General features: G+C 43.4%; 1 protein-coding gene across 1 annotated transcript in view; it reads left to right on the forward strand.

The window, feature by feature from the left end:
• The first annotated feature begins 1,971 nt into the window (after positions 1 to 1,971).
• Positions 1,972 to 13,862, forward strand: part of arhgap35a (Rho GTPase activating protein 35a) — a 68,355-nt gene continuing 56,464 nt past the window's right edge. The window contains exon 1 of the mRNA XM_037121715.1: positions 1,972 to 2,841. The gene's annotated coding sequence lies outside the window, so the exon portion shown is untranslated. The remainder of the gene's footprint in view (positions 2,842 to 13,862) is intronic.

Below are 13,862 nucleotides of genomic sequence, written 5' to 3' on the forward strand. Positions count from 1 at the left end.
CCTTGAGCCCTCCCCAGCTGTGTATTTAATGGTGGGCCACATTTCAAACTGTCTGCGCACACACAGCGCACTTTGTACATTATAATTTTACATCTCATGAAGGAATGATGATAGAACAACTGTGCATGCAAATGATTGTGTCTTATGTTTAACAGAGTATTGTTGGTGCCTCACCCTTAACCGTGATGCCACCGACATGCCAGTGTCCTTTCCACAGCCTTAAATATCTCCACACGTGTCAAACTCCATTTCAAAACCAATGAATAAGTTTCACCGCTGTGTGACGTATTTGTTTTCATATCACACACAGTTTAGATTACCAGATTGGAACTGCATGTTTGAGGAAGTTCATGGAGGGACCAACAGGGAGAGAGAGAGGAGGATTCCAGGAGAAAGCCCCAGCGCAAGACACTAAACATCTGTTTGAGCTGTTAGTACAGGCAGTTGTCTTGTACAACATTGCAGACATTTCTCAGAGTACGGGGAAGTAGTCGCATTGTCTTTCCGGGGACAACAAGCCTGAGTCTACTTTGGGGAGCTTCAATTTTTTATCGTGTAGTCGCTGAAGCCATCAAAAGGAAATGTGACGTCACTGCAGCTCTTTTACCAAGTGGATGACTCAGGGCACCATACATATAATTACAAGTGACCTTTGAAATGATTGATTTGCTCAGGAAATGCATTAGATATTTTTCCTCTGCGCTGCTGGAAAAGGCTTTAGAAATCCTCGGGTGAAGGCAGAACAAATCTATTACCTCTCGTGTAGCCACGGAACATTAAAAATCTGTTAGAGGATGACAAACGTTTGACTTTGTACATGGAAACGGGGATCAGCTGTGAAAGGAAGTGATGTGTGAGGCATGGGGCCAAGAGGGCAAATGGACCAAAATAAAGTCAATGAATTACAATCACGGTGACATGAAGACATTCCTCGTTTCTACAGCTCATAAACAGTGTTGCCACAGGACAGACTGGAACAGACAGGAATGATCTGATATCGCGTAGAAGCACATGAAAAGCAAGTAAACAACCACCGAGACAGACAACTAAACAAGGGCTTTGAGGAGGATGACTGTAAACTGTAAACATGAACCATGAAACAAATCAAACAATGTGCGCAAGTGTTATCATCAGAGGTGGAAAAAACATCATGATGAGTCATAAACAAACTGACCTTAAAGGACGACATGAGTTCACACCCTTTTACTTTGTTTATGCGTGGCGGACCCTGCCACCTCTCTAGCTTCAAACAGTGTTCTGGAGACATCAATAGAGAGCCGAAGTTCCCTAATGGGACCTTCTTTCAGAAAAACTTTGTTTGGTAGTGACCAGAGGCACTCACCAAAACCCGTAACATAGACATTGTAGAGCTGCTCCTTTATATTAACAGCTCACAAAACTGACAAACACTTCTTTCACATAACTGCCTTTGTCAATATATACCATATTTATTGTGATTTTCAACTTTTTCAGTACATTTTTCTCTGCCAAGTCGGCGGCCATGTCGGGGATGGTGACTGGCGATGTAATTCACTGGCAGGTTTAACACAAAACAAGATGATGTTTTACTTTACTTTAAAAATTATCTTTTAAACCGACAAGTCTTTATTCACTACCATGCAAAGTTTCTCCAAAATAAGGTCCCATAAGGGAAACCGGAAGGGGCGTGGCTCCATCGCTTTTATTATCCTCTGAGAACAGCTTGTTCATTCAGTTATAGGGGGGGAAAAAATAAAACATTTGCTAGGCTTGTTTTTTTCACCTCATTATTACCATAAAACGTTAAAATTACGAGTTTGAGTTTTCTTCTCCAGAACTACACAGCGCCCCCTTAATAGTTTTAGACTATAAATCCTGACTGAGTAATAATGTTCCTAAACACCGTGTGTGTGTGTTGTAATTGTGTCCATGAACCGCTGGGCGAGCCTCCCTCTCTCTCTCTCTCTCTCTCTCTCTCTCTCTCTCTCTCTCTCAGTGTCTCTTTCCCTCTGGGCTGTGAATGGGAGGGGAGATGCTGGATTCGGGAGAAAGGTCCGCCATTATTGGGGAAGCTGAAAAAAAACAGACTTCTACACACCGTCACACATTTAGCCTGTAAGGGGCTTAGCGACAGAAAGGAAAACAGAGGCGGTCGGGGACGAGCTGTTGTTCTCTGGAAAGCGGTCTTCGCCTCGTGAAGAAGAAGAAGAAGAAGAAGAAGAAGAAGAAGAAGGCACGGCTCGTGGTCGCGTCTTCTCCGGACTCTCTCCCTTTTTTTTTGACACAACAAAGGAAATAATAATTGGTCAAAACAACGTGGTGCTTGGACCAAGAAGGAGAAAAACACGCCGAAACAGCGCTCGCTTTCCCATCGCTTCCTCCCCCCACCTCCTCCACCACCTTTTCTGTTCCTTTTTTAAAATTCTCTCTTTCTCCTCGCAAGACGTTTTTTTCCCCAGCCGTGGTGAGAAGACTGGAGTTTGAAGAGCAACATTTTTGCTTCTTCTTCTTCTTTTTTCCCGACGAGAATTAAGTTGGTTTTTTTTTTCTCTCTCTCTCTCCACCACACACACACTCTCTCTCTCTCCTGAAAGAGAGAGAGAGATGTACAATCTCGTCTCTGAAAACTTCAGGCTGATGAGAACGAGCACTTAACGTGGGGGAGCGCTGCTGCTACTATAATAATTACAAAAAAACAAAAGAGCGGAAAAATAATCGATGTGAGTTTTGTTTTTTGGAGGAAGTGGGGTTTTTTTGTGCGTGTGTGTGTTGCCCTGCTTAAAGTCTTTCACCGGCTGTGAGTCGCAAAGGAGAAAAAGAAAAAGGAGCGGACCAGAGCTGGAGAGAGGGAGGAATGCTATGGTATGTAGACTACACTGGATAATCTTCTGTTTTTATCACACCACACAACACACGGTGTCGAAGAGCTGAGCCATGTTAGAGAGGCGTTTTTATTTATTTATTTTTATTATTTTTTTTATTTATTTAAAGGCGTTTACTTCTCCCCGAGCTGCAGCCTGGGTGAAATCTTGAAGTGCTGCGAATAACAAGAAACTGGGAGTCAACCCCAGTCCCCCTGAGGGCTGGTGGGATCTGAAGCCCTTCATAGTGATGATAATGATTATTCTAATGGCCTATATGTGTGTTTTTATATATATAAAACATGATAATGATAACCCTGTTCTGGTTTAGATTGGTGCTGTGCGTGTTTAAATGGGAAGTTCACAGAGGAAGAAAGGAGAGAGGTCATAAAAAAAAAAAAATGGACCTTGTCCAAACATTAAAAAATTGTTTGTACAACAACACCTGGAATGCATTGGTCATGTCAGGCCTGGAGAACTCCTCCTCCTCCTCCCTCCTGGTGTTGCCTTGAATACAAGGAGAAAATAAGGACTTTCAATTGGTTGGAGGGGGGAAATAGGATGTTTGGCTGTCAAGTCAACTGTTTGGTTCTGTGTGTGCGTTTTCTTCGTGTCCTGATCGTCTCCTGGATCGACTCAAAGCAATTAGTTGAATTATAAATGGGGTGTAAACCGCTGTTATTTGGCACGTTGCGTCAGATTTGGGTCATGACGTAAGCTCTCGAACAGGAGAAACTTTTGTCGTGGGTGATTATTTTCTCTCCCTTATTAAATGCCCCACTAACTTTGGCAAACATCAAAGCTGCATGTACAGGGCTTCCTGGTGACACACTTAGCTAATGTGCGTACGCCCTGCCGGGAGGTAACTCTGCTCTGACAGGATACACACTCAGTGTCTGGCTTGGTTTTATTTATTTTTTTTCAACCACCAATTAAACGTCTCAGGTAGGGGGTATTTAACTGCCCCTTTTGGAAGCATGTCTTGCATGTGCCCCCCCCTGTTGTCAAATAAGGATGCAGATTTTTTTTTTAGGGTGACCTGATGACAGCACAACCATTAACCTATTTATGCGCCAGAGCCAGTCAGTGCCCCTGTGAGCACGGCTTAATCTCAGTGCCAGTGCGAAGTGGTCATTGCCCTGCTGCCAGCCACTCCCTTTTACGTCAGAGTCCTTCCACTGGACTTTCATTTTAAAAAGTGATTTGCCCGCCTGCGTGTGGAGCAGTGATTCAAGATTGACCGAAGGACTTCAGGGAGGGAGATGAGTGGGCGAACTGTCAGCGGAGGTTTGTTGATAACACAGAGGTGCGTGCCGTAGCAGGGGCTGTGGCCTGCACTGCTGTGTCACCGCCACATAGAGGGACTCTGTCATCCGAGAATGGTGGCATGTGCCGGCTGTGCTTTGACTTGAGTTTTTCTCTCTTTGATCTCAATCAACCTTATTGAGAAGACCATGCTATGGAGGCAGTAAACACACACACACACACACACACACACACACACACACACACACACACACACACACTTTCCTGGGTAGGACGGTCTCTTTTGCTCTCAGGTAAACGCATTAGCAGCTGTCAGCACTTCTGTTCTCTGCTTGATTGGGCCCTTTGCAGTGCAGTCACACCTCTCCAGGAAGCCCCTTTTCCCCCCTAATAGCCGTGCCATTTGCCCAGGCAGCAGGCTGCAGCTACCAGCATATACCCACTCACTCGCTCGCTCACTCGCCCCTGTCAGTCCGTTGTGCCTCTGGGCTGCAGATCGTGTCGTGAGTCCCTGGGCTAGAACATGTTCCTGGGATTAGAGGCGGGCAGGCTTTGTTTGTCAGGATGTAGGCCAGAGATGCGGATACATCCTTTGATGAGGGCAGTGGAAGAGAGATTCTGTCCCGCGTTACGTGGACGGATAAACACAGGGTTTGGCGTGCTTAGTAACAGACACAGGAGGGGGATATCTACTCCTCATATCACGGGAGGCACCGATACTGATAAAGATGTTGTTGTTTTTTTTGTTGTTGTTTCTTTTGTTTATCATGTTATCTATTCTCCCCTTTGTGCCAGCGAAACAAAGAAATCTTTATCATGAAAAGTATCATGAAAAGTCAGTCTGCCCTTTGTTACTCTACCTTTTGGAAAAGCACATATTTGATCACGCAAAGTTATGAAACAACCCTTTTAAGGGTGCACTGTGTAGTTGTGGGGAAGAGATTTTAATCTGACAAGAAAGATTCCTGTCATTCACTTATTTTTTTTATGCCCAAACAAACCTATTAAACAATAAACTGAACAGACAAACTGACATTAAAGGACGACCCAGTCTCATACTGTTTTACCTTGTTTATGTGGCGGACCCTGTCACCTTTCTAGCTTCAGTGTTCCTGGGACCTTATTTTCCTCTGAGTGCAGCTTGTTTACCCAGTTATAGAAGATATGTATTCCTGAGCTTGTATTATTACTTCATGAATATTAATACTTCTTTGAAACTACATAGTGCTCCTTTTAAATAACACTCTTTTACATGAAAATTAACTGCTTCAAAGCCTTTTCTGTCTGCTCTACACTTCTAGCAGATTGATGAGAATGTTCCAGTGCTTACACAGCCTCACAAGCTGATGGCAGGGATGTCACACTCAGTAGATCATGAATGTGCCAGCGTAAAATTGATACGACGCAACAGATAAACATCAGCCACTGACCTTATTCGAATGTCATCTTCCTCGCCGATAGCGGTCAACAAGGCGAATATCGGCCAATGAATCGGTGCATCCCTAAATTCTGCTATTCCTTCACCTCTCAGTTCTGGACTGGTAATAAAATGAGAAAGGTAATTGGGAAAGTACTTAAGCCCTTTAGTGTGAAACATTGCCTAAATCAGTGTAGAGTAGGTTATTTAAATAAGGAACGATGTGTTACTGGCTTGTAATACCGCTCTATTTGAAAACTTGCCCGCACCATATAATTTCCACGTCAACCCAGGCTTTTATTTCCACAAACCGCCGTGGCGCTGAATGAAACGGCGGCCCCTCTCACCTGCTCATTTGCCGATTTCACAGCTAGCCTACCTGTCAACGCGGGGCCACTCCATATGCCAAGGATGTAACTTAACGTCACTAAATCTCTCCCTCTCTCTTGTATTACAGAAGAGGTTTGCTTGTGAGTCAGTGTAAGCCTGTGTTTGATGGAGAAAAGAGCTAATTATAGCGGGCAGCTTTGGAGTTTGGTGGACCAGATTACAGTCACTCTGCTCTCAATGGCCGCCTTGTTCTAGTGGCCGATTATTAGGCAGAGAGAAGTGCATTCTGGGATGATTGTATCTGAATTTCCATTAGAAAGTGTGCCTGCCTCAGTTGAACTGAGGTTCTCTTCTCTCCCCCACTGCTGCAGCTCCCTTGCTCATTACAGATTTTGCAGATGGGGACAGCTTGATATAAAGGCCTCTGTAGTGTGGCCCTATTCTGTTCCAGAGCCAGTTCTACTCTGAATCCTGAATGGACGAATTATGTTTGAGGGAAGTGATCCCAAATCAGCAAACGAGGGAACAAATTATGAAAAAAAATATCACCAGTAGTCCTGTGCATGATTCACCCAAGAACTTTTAAACTTTTTTTTTTTTTAAGAAATCAATTGGTAATAAAGATCGCATTTACTCTATATCTCAAGCCCATGTTATTATGGTATTGCTTTTCCAATACAAATGTATTATTAATAGATAATGCTAGTGGAAAGCAGGGGCATTAGGTATGATTAATGGTTTGAATGGTGACTCTGTGGGGCTCTTGCTTTAACTAGCCTTTATATTTTGAGACGGTGACACTGTTTGGAGGCCCGGTGGCCATGGAGATGAAGGACCAGGATGTAAGCCACAGAGGAATGGTGACCTCTGGACGTGAGCGGCCCCGCTTTGCTATTCCAGATACAATTACGCAACAGAGGGACAAGGGTAATGGGGCTATGGTAATTTGAAAGGGCCGTTAGAGAGGGAACACGAGGGGATCAGTGGCAGAGACGGAGAGAGAGAGTGACACGACAAAGTTGGTAGTCAGTCGGAAGAGAGAAAAGCTACAAGAAGGAGCGAGAGAGTAAAGTAAAGCCCGAGCAAACGGCTGCCAGTTTGTGCTTCAGGCTGTGTTCCTGGTATGTGCCCTTTCAGCTTCGTGCTCCGGGATCAACCAATCAATGACAGCCATAAGTAACCCTGCTGCTTGGCTATTGGCCACAGCTGAATTCCATGACTCAGCATGTCCGCAGATAAGATGTTATGATTGAGTCACTGCCAATGAAATGAGGCCACTGCCCGGAGTTCAATAGGATGGACACAGAAAGCTTGCACCACCTACGTGCACAGGTTTGAATGTTTTACCAAGTTTTGTGGAGCCTGAATGGAGAGGACTGTCATGCATTAATACATAGTCCATTATATTATCATGTTAAGGGTTTGACCGTCTCACTTGTTTTTGGGTGAGTCAGTGTTTACGCTGTCTGTTACTTGGGAAAACCTCTCACCCTTAGAGACAAAGAGACTGCCCTGAAATCCACCTACACACGTATTAAAGGATAATGCCGAGCCAGTTTGCAGTCTGCAGACTCACTTCCCACAACTAACCACGCACTTCATTTTTGTCTTAACCTGTCGAGCTGACCTGCCCCCATGTCCCAAGTCTCCAGGCTTCATTGCCTAAATTGGGCCGGAGTCGGGAGGAGAGGTCCCCGTGTGTCATTGTTTGACTGTCTCTCTGGAGATTCTCCCTCGTGGCGCCCCTCAGTTTCCTGAAGGAAGTCCACCTACGATGCCTGGTCGTGTGTGTGTGTGTGTGTGTGTGTGTGTATGCGGGAGACCAGGAGTAGAGGATAAGGGTGGAGGAGACGAGGAGAGCTGAGGGTCAAAGGTGAGGGCACGATTCAGAGGAGAGCGGCAATTTTTTTTATTCCGGTCATATTTAGGATCACAGTCAAGTCAGTATAATGCAACCACTCTGATGAGCATTAACTATCAGATGCTGTTGTAACGGTTGCAAATTATACCTCATCATATTTCTTCATAATCACATGTATTTCTGCAGATGCTGTGGTTGGTTCTTGATAAAGCTGCAACAATTAGCCCATTAATAGATTAGATGTCAACTACTTAATTAGTTGACATTCTGCAATACTTGACAATCCAGGGCTCAATAATTTATCTCACTGGTATCTAACTTTTTCATGTAGGTGTACCAGCACATAATTTCAAAGGGACAGAATAATACACGTTAACTTAGTTTCTTAACGGCATATGTTAATGATTGTAAAAAAAAAAAAAAAAAGATGTAAATACACATTTTTCTTCACTTGAATCACATGCAACAAGAAATTGCCATAATCTCAATTGCTTAAAAGTAAACCTTTTAAAGGTGCCATTTGTAAGAAAAGTTGTTTTTAAGTCTCATCCCCTGAAGCAAAATGATCGACGGATTAATGGATAATGTTGCAGCCATCGTTCAGGAGTTTATTTTTTCTACAAATAGTAAATAATTCAGTTGATGTAAGATTATCCTAATTTCATAATAAACTTCCAAATACTGACATCAATATCACCCTCCACCAGCTGTTCAACTCTCTTCAGCGAGGGCCTTGTCCTCCTGATTGCTTAAGATTCCTCAAAAGTCAGAATAATCACCAAATCAGACTAAACTTGTTCCCATTGGAACCACTTCCTCTATGCAGATAATAGTTTGGCACATAAATGCTGTCTCCATTGATCGTGCTTCCTCGTTCTGAATAGTGGCAGGTAGGGAGGCTGGCACACCTTCCGCTTCATAGCAGAGCAGTTGTTCTGTATTCTCATACAACTTGTTGGGTCAGTATGAAGCTCAGTGCACGTCAATCCGTGCCCGTCCTTTTAGAAGAGGACAGCGTTGCAGTGCAGCGGATTTTTAGCTTCTGTAAAACATGTCAATAATCCAGCTTGTGCAGACATTTTATTTATACTTAAGGCACCATCAGTAGGATTAATTTCACTCGGGGGGAGGAGGGGAAAATGGTTCTGTAACAACAACTTGTGTGTGACGGAGAGACTCGGAGGTCTGGGTGTTTATCTGTGAAGACTGGCTGCACATGTAAGCTGCTCCTTTCAGGTATAATATTACAAAAAATCAAGTAGAACAAGCACCCTCATCTCAGCTCCTCTCCTCTGCCCTCCTCCACTCCAACTGTTTTGTAAACATTGCAATAGAAAGCTTAAGTTGTGTTGCTAACTAAAGCTATTTCATTTCTACACATTAGCCATAATAAGATTAGGTGTCTAGTGAAAAGTATAACCACTTTAGGTAAGTGTATGTTCGTTTTCGCAGTTGATGCAAGTTGGCACTGCCGGAACATGATGTCTAGTGTGTGTGTGTGTGTGTGTGTGTGATCCTGCCTTGTCGTCCATCTCTTGTGATGGCTTCTGCCCAGCGCTCTGACAACTTTATTGAAAGTGTCTTGGCACACCTGCAGCACTCAGACAGAAGAGAAGAGAGAGGTGGAGAGTGGGAGGCAGAGAGGTGTTCTGCTTCTGACGTATTCTAATTAAAGCCGGCAGGTTTAATCACAGACTGATAAGCATCAGAGAGAAATAAAAAGAGAGGGACGGAAGCAGAGAGGAGAAGGAATTGAAGAAGGCCCGCAGACGACCAGAAAGTACTCCGCTTGACCCCAAGTTTTTCATACATTTCCCAAACTCCTATAAAGCCCTATTGATCGTGTTTCCCCTCCACTTCCTTTCTCTCTTTCTTGAAATTTCCACATAGTTTCTGTTTTTCAGTTTATTTCTGTTCCCCCGGCTCCCGCCGTTCCTCAGTTTTTCTGCCCTTGGAGCACAGTGCAATGTTATTGTCAGCTGTGTTTAAGGACACAGGAAGGGCACCACCTTGTCACTAGACGTTTGTCTCAGATGCCACTTCAGGGGGATCTGGCCACTGCTGTGGTGGCCTTTGGCATCTCCCGAGTCAACATGTGCCAGCGCTGTCTCTCTCCCACACACAACAAGGACACACAAAACCCCTGTTTTTTGACAGGGGACATTTTTTACAATGTTGTGATTAGGTATTCTTAACTCGGGGGCTTGCTCCAGGCATTTTAACATTTGCAAATCATTACTTGGCTCTTCTCGTTTAGTATTCATGGTTGATGCGGCTCAACTTTGTAAGTTTGGAAACTGTTGTTTTCCGTCTGAGGACACCTAAACAGCCTGAAAAAAATACACAATTCTACACACATACACACTGTGACTAATAGTGACTGACTTCTCCTCACCCTCATAACGTAACTGTCAGAGCGGCTCTGGCCGTTAGGCAGCGGTGTGACAGCAGACATCATATCCTCTTTAAGGTGAGAAGATAAGGTGGCTCTTCATAGCCATTTGTTATCACAGGCGGCGAGCCTCCGACACCTCTGCATCCCTTATCTGGCCTAGCCCCAGTTTCCCAGCCCAGGCTAGGGCTCATGCAAGCCCAGGGCTGATGAGTAAGCACTGCTCAGCCTGTGGATGGCTGCGCCTGCCGTTATCGATCGCAGCGCCACAGCCTGTCATCCAGCCACCACTTAGCTAATGATGTCCGTGCTATTGTCTCACGGCTGGGAAAACGACCATAAAACAGAGAGCGGCGACTCGCGGCGGCGTCGGAGGGAAAGATGGATCTTACCGATAGAGGAGGCACACCCAAAGCAGCTCGAGCCAACTGGTACAGTGTCGTGCTATCTTGGGATGGGAGTACTGTCATTCTGTCCTTCTCATTATTACAGTGTATACTCTTTCTGTCTTCTTTCAGTTCAGTCAGAGAAAGACAGGCCACGATTTCTGCCAGTCTGCCAGTCCCCGTGTTGGCCTGGTTTTGACCTTGTTACCCCCATTGTTACTGTCGTCAGGCACAACAGCACATTGTTTTGGCAAAATAAATACTCTGACTGATGAATCACCTGGAATCTCGAGGCAATTAGGAAAGGCTGCTATGAAGGCTGTGAAGATCTATATCCATGTGTGACATTGCAGAGGACTGTGAATGGATTTAGCTCCCGAGTTGGGTTTTCATGGGAGTGACATGGGTCATTTCTCTTCTCAGTGCCATAATTTCCCAGGATGCAGTGGGGGCCCCAAGGTCCACAGCTCTTATGTCAGAGTTCATTTCCTGTTGCAGTGCTCCAGCAGCTCCTGAAGATCCACCATTTTGTAGCATTCCTGATGAGGACTGGGGAAATGTGTCTCAATTCACAGACCATGTGTGGTGTTTGTTAACTCTACAAAACTGGTTTCATGGTTTTAAATTGTTTAGGATCAGCTGACCTCACTGGTGTTGTACAGGATGACGAAAGTAGTGGATAATGTAGACTCATTGTGTTGCAGCTTTACAGTAATAAACTGTAGGCATAGTGGAGGTCACACACACCACTTGAAGTAGCTTTTGATGATGATGTTTTAATTCTCATAACACAGTAATGATAATGTTCAAATAGTATTTTCAATGCTTCATCATTGGTCATAATTCACCTCAAACCACGAACCTGAGTCCTGCCTCCCCTTTTGTTGCTGTGCTGACTCCCGTGTACGTCCCACATTGTGAGGATAAAAGTAAGGGAAACATGGGTGAAGAATGTAAACATTTCTCCGAGTTGTTTTTCGGTCTGAGGGTTGTTCAGGGAGAGGACAGCCTCACCGCACCGCACCACGGCTCGTATTAGTCACAGTCGTCGGAGAGAAGAGAATGCAGACCTTTTTGCCCAATGAGGGAAAAGGTCGTTGGGAATGCAGTTTGTCAGGTCAGGACGAGCTGGGCCTGTTTGTAGCTTAAATCCATGTGACTGCTAGAGAGAAAATGAGGTGGAGAGAGGCGAAACTCAACCGGACACTAATATCAAAACACTAGCAGTCCATTAGCGTGTGACTTATTGGATGTTATTTTTATTTTCAGTTACAGACCATATGTCTAGTTTGGATCATTTTAGTGAAGAGCACAGGATCTATAATGCAGAGAGGGGAGGCAGAATTTCACTCTGTACATTAGGAATGACATTTGAGTTTTTCCATTTGTATAAGTGTGCGAGATATTTTAAAATTAAATGTCAAATGTCTAATTTACCATTTCTTGACAAAATGATTCACATCCACTTAATGGGTACTCCAGCTCTATATGAATTCATTTTCATAGTCTGGATAGTTTTAAGAGATAAAAGCTGTGTAACAGAAGATTTAAAAAAAAAAATAACGGAGTCCCCGCAAAACACTGGATGCTACATTTCCTATAATGCAACCCAGTAGGAGACATTCGACAACTTGTTTTTACAGGCTGTGCAGTCATTAACATGGGTAGTAAATTGACTTTTATGTAAAATTGTTGGACTTCCCCTTTTAAAAACACATGTTGATCACACTTGAAGGTGAGCAATGTAATTTTAGGGAGGACATTTTAATCAGAAGGGAGAAATATCTTTATTGACTGATTTATTTTTATTTTTATGGCTAAACTGAGGATACAGACTGACCTTAAAGGACAACACAAACTCATATGGTTTTACTTTGTGTATGTGTGGCGGACCCTGCCACCTTTTCCTAGCTTCAAACGGTGTTCCTGGGACCTGATTTTCCTCTGAGAACAGCCTGTTTATTCAGTTGTTATTAAGGGTTTGTGTTGTTAGAATTATTTCTTCTTCTGCAAAACTACGTAGCACACTTTTGACAGATCTACCAATATGTTTTTGGAAGGATGTTTCAAGAAAAGAACAGAAACATTAGCTGTATCAGTAAAGTCAACTGTGTTTTCATTTTTTTCCCCAGTGAATTAGATAAAATATTGCATGTTGTATAAGTTTATGAACTTGAGCATTTGATCAATGGAGATAAACTGTCCCTCATACCAGCGTGAATCTACTGGCACTCTGTCAGTGTTTGTTCATTCAGGCTGTTGTGGTTTCAGTCATGCAGTTACTCCGAAAAGGCAAAGTAGTTAATCACTAATGACTCTGGATGAGTAATGGCGTATTCGCCCCACAGTGATTGTGGTAAATGCTGATTAAGAATGTCTTTTGTTCTCAGTTGTTGATCACGTCTGGTCAATGAGAAGACTTCGATCCACATATATCTTTGAACAATCAAGAAAAACATTGAATAAGCTCAGACACATTTTGGTACTGTAAGTGGAATTTGGCATTTACTTAATCACATTTAACGTAGATTGTGAAGTGTTTGGCTCCACTCCTGAAATCAAATTTAAGCTTTTATGCAAAAGAAATTAATCAGAAAATTGTTGAACTTTAGCTCAGGTAGTACTTGAATCCCCAGCCGAGAGCTGCTTGCATCCAAAATACAGTTTTACCTGTTCTGGAACATGTGAACCCGGGGTTTATTCAGGCTCTAGTCCACAGTCAAGACAACACATTTTATTCCGATAAAGTTACTTGAGAAGAATGGGGTTACTAAGTGGAAATCAATTGTACTTCTCTGCGTAAGTGTTGTCTGAGAGTACTAACAGTAATGCTTTATTTTAACCATATATGTATTGAGTCTGTCGATTCTGAGACACGACTACAGTTACGTTAAACAAACTGGAGTGGCAGCATCTAACAGCCTCTATATAGCATTTTACACAAGGCATGGGATGATGTATTTCATGTCGCCATTATTCAAAACAATTCATCATCATCATCAAATGAATGTTAAAACTTATAAAATAGAACTAATGCAAATTGATCTCCCTTTTGCTCTTCACTCCTTCACCACAGTACTTCCACATTTTTTTTGTTAGGGATACAATGAGCAGCTCCCAGCCTTCAGCCGTGTGGCTCAGGATTCTGGAACAACTAGAGAGATTTGATAACTTCTTTTACTGTCCCATCCTTTTTTGGACATTGTGTGTCATGGCATGTGAAAAATGTGCAAGACTTACAGACATACCTCCTAAATTATATACAACTACAATCCAGTTCTGCTGTCGCTGCACAGTTACCTGTTACCGGCAAGGAAGTTTTCACCCATGTCCCTTTGTTGGTTGGTGAGTTGGTTGGTTTGTTACGTGG

This window comes from Acanthopagrus latus, chromosome 2 (assembly GCF_904848185.1).
Source record: "Acanthopagrus latus isolate v.2019 chromosome 2, fAcaLat1.1, whole genome shotgun sequence".
Classification (NCBI taxonomy): Eukaryota; Metazoa; Chordata; class Actinopteri; order Spariformes; family Sparidae; genus Acanthopagrus; species Acanthopagrus latus.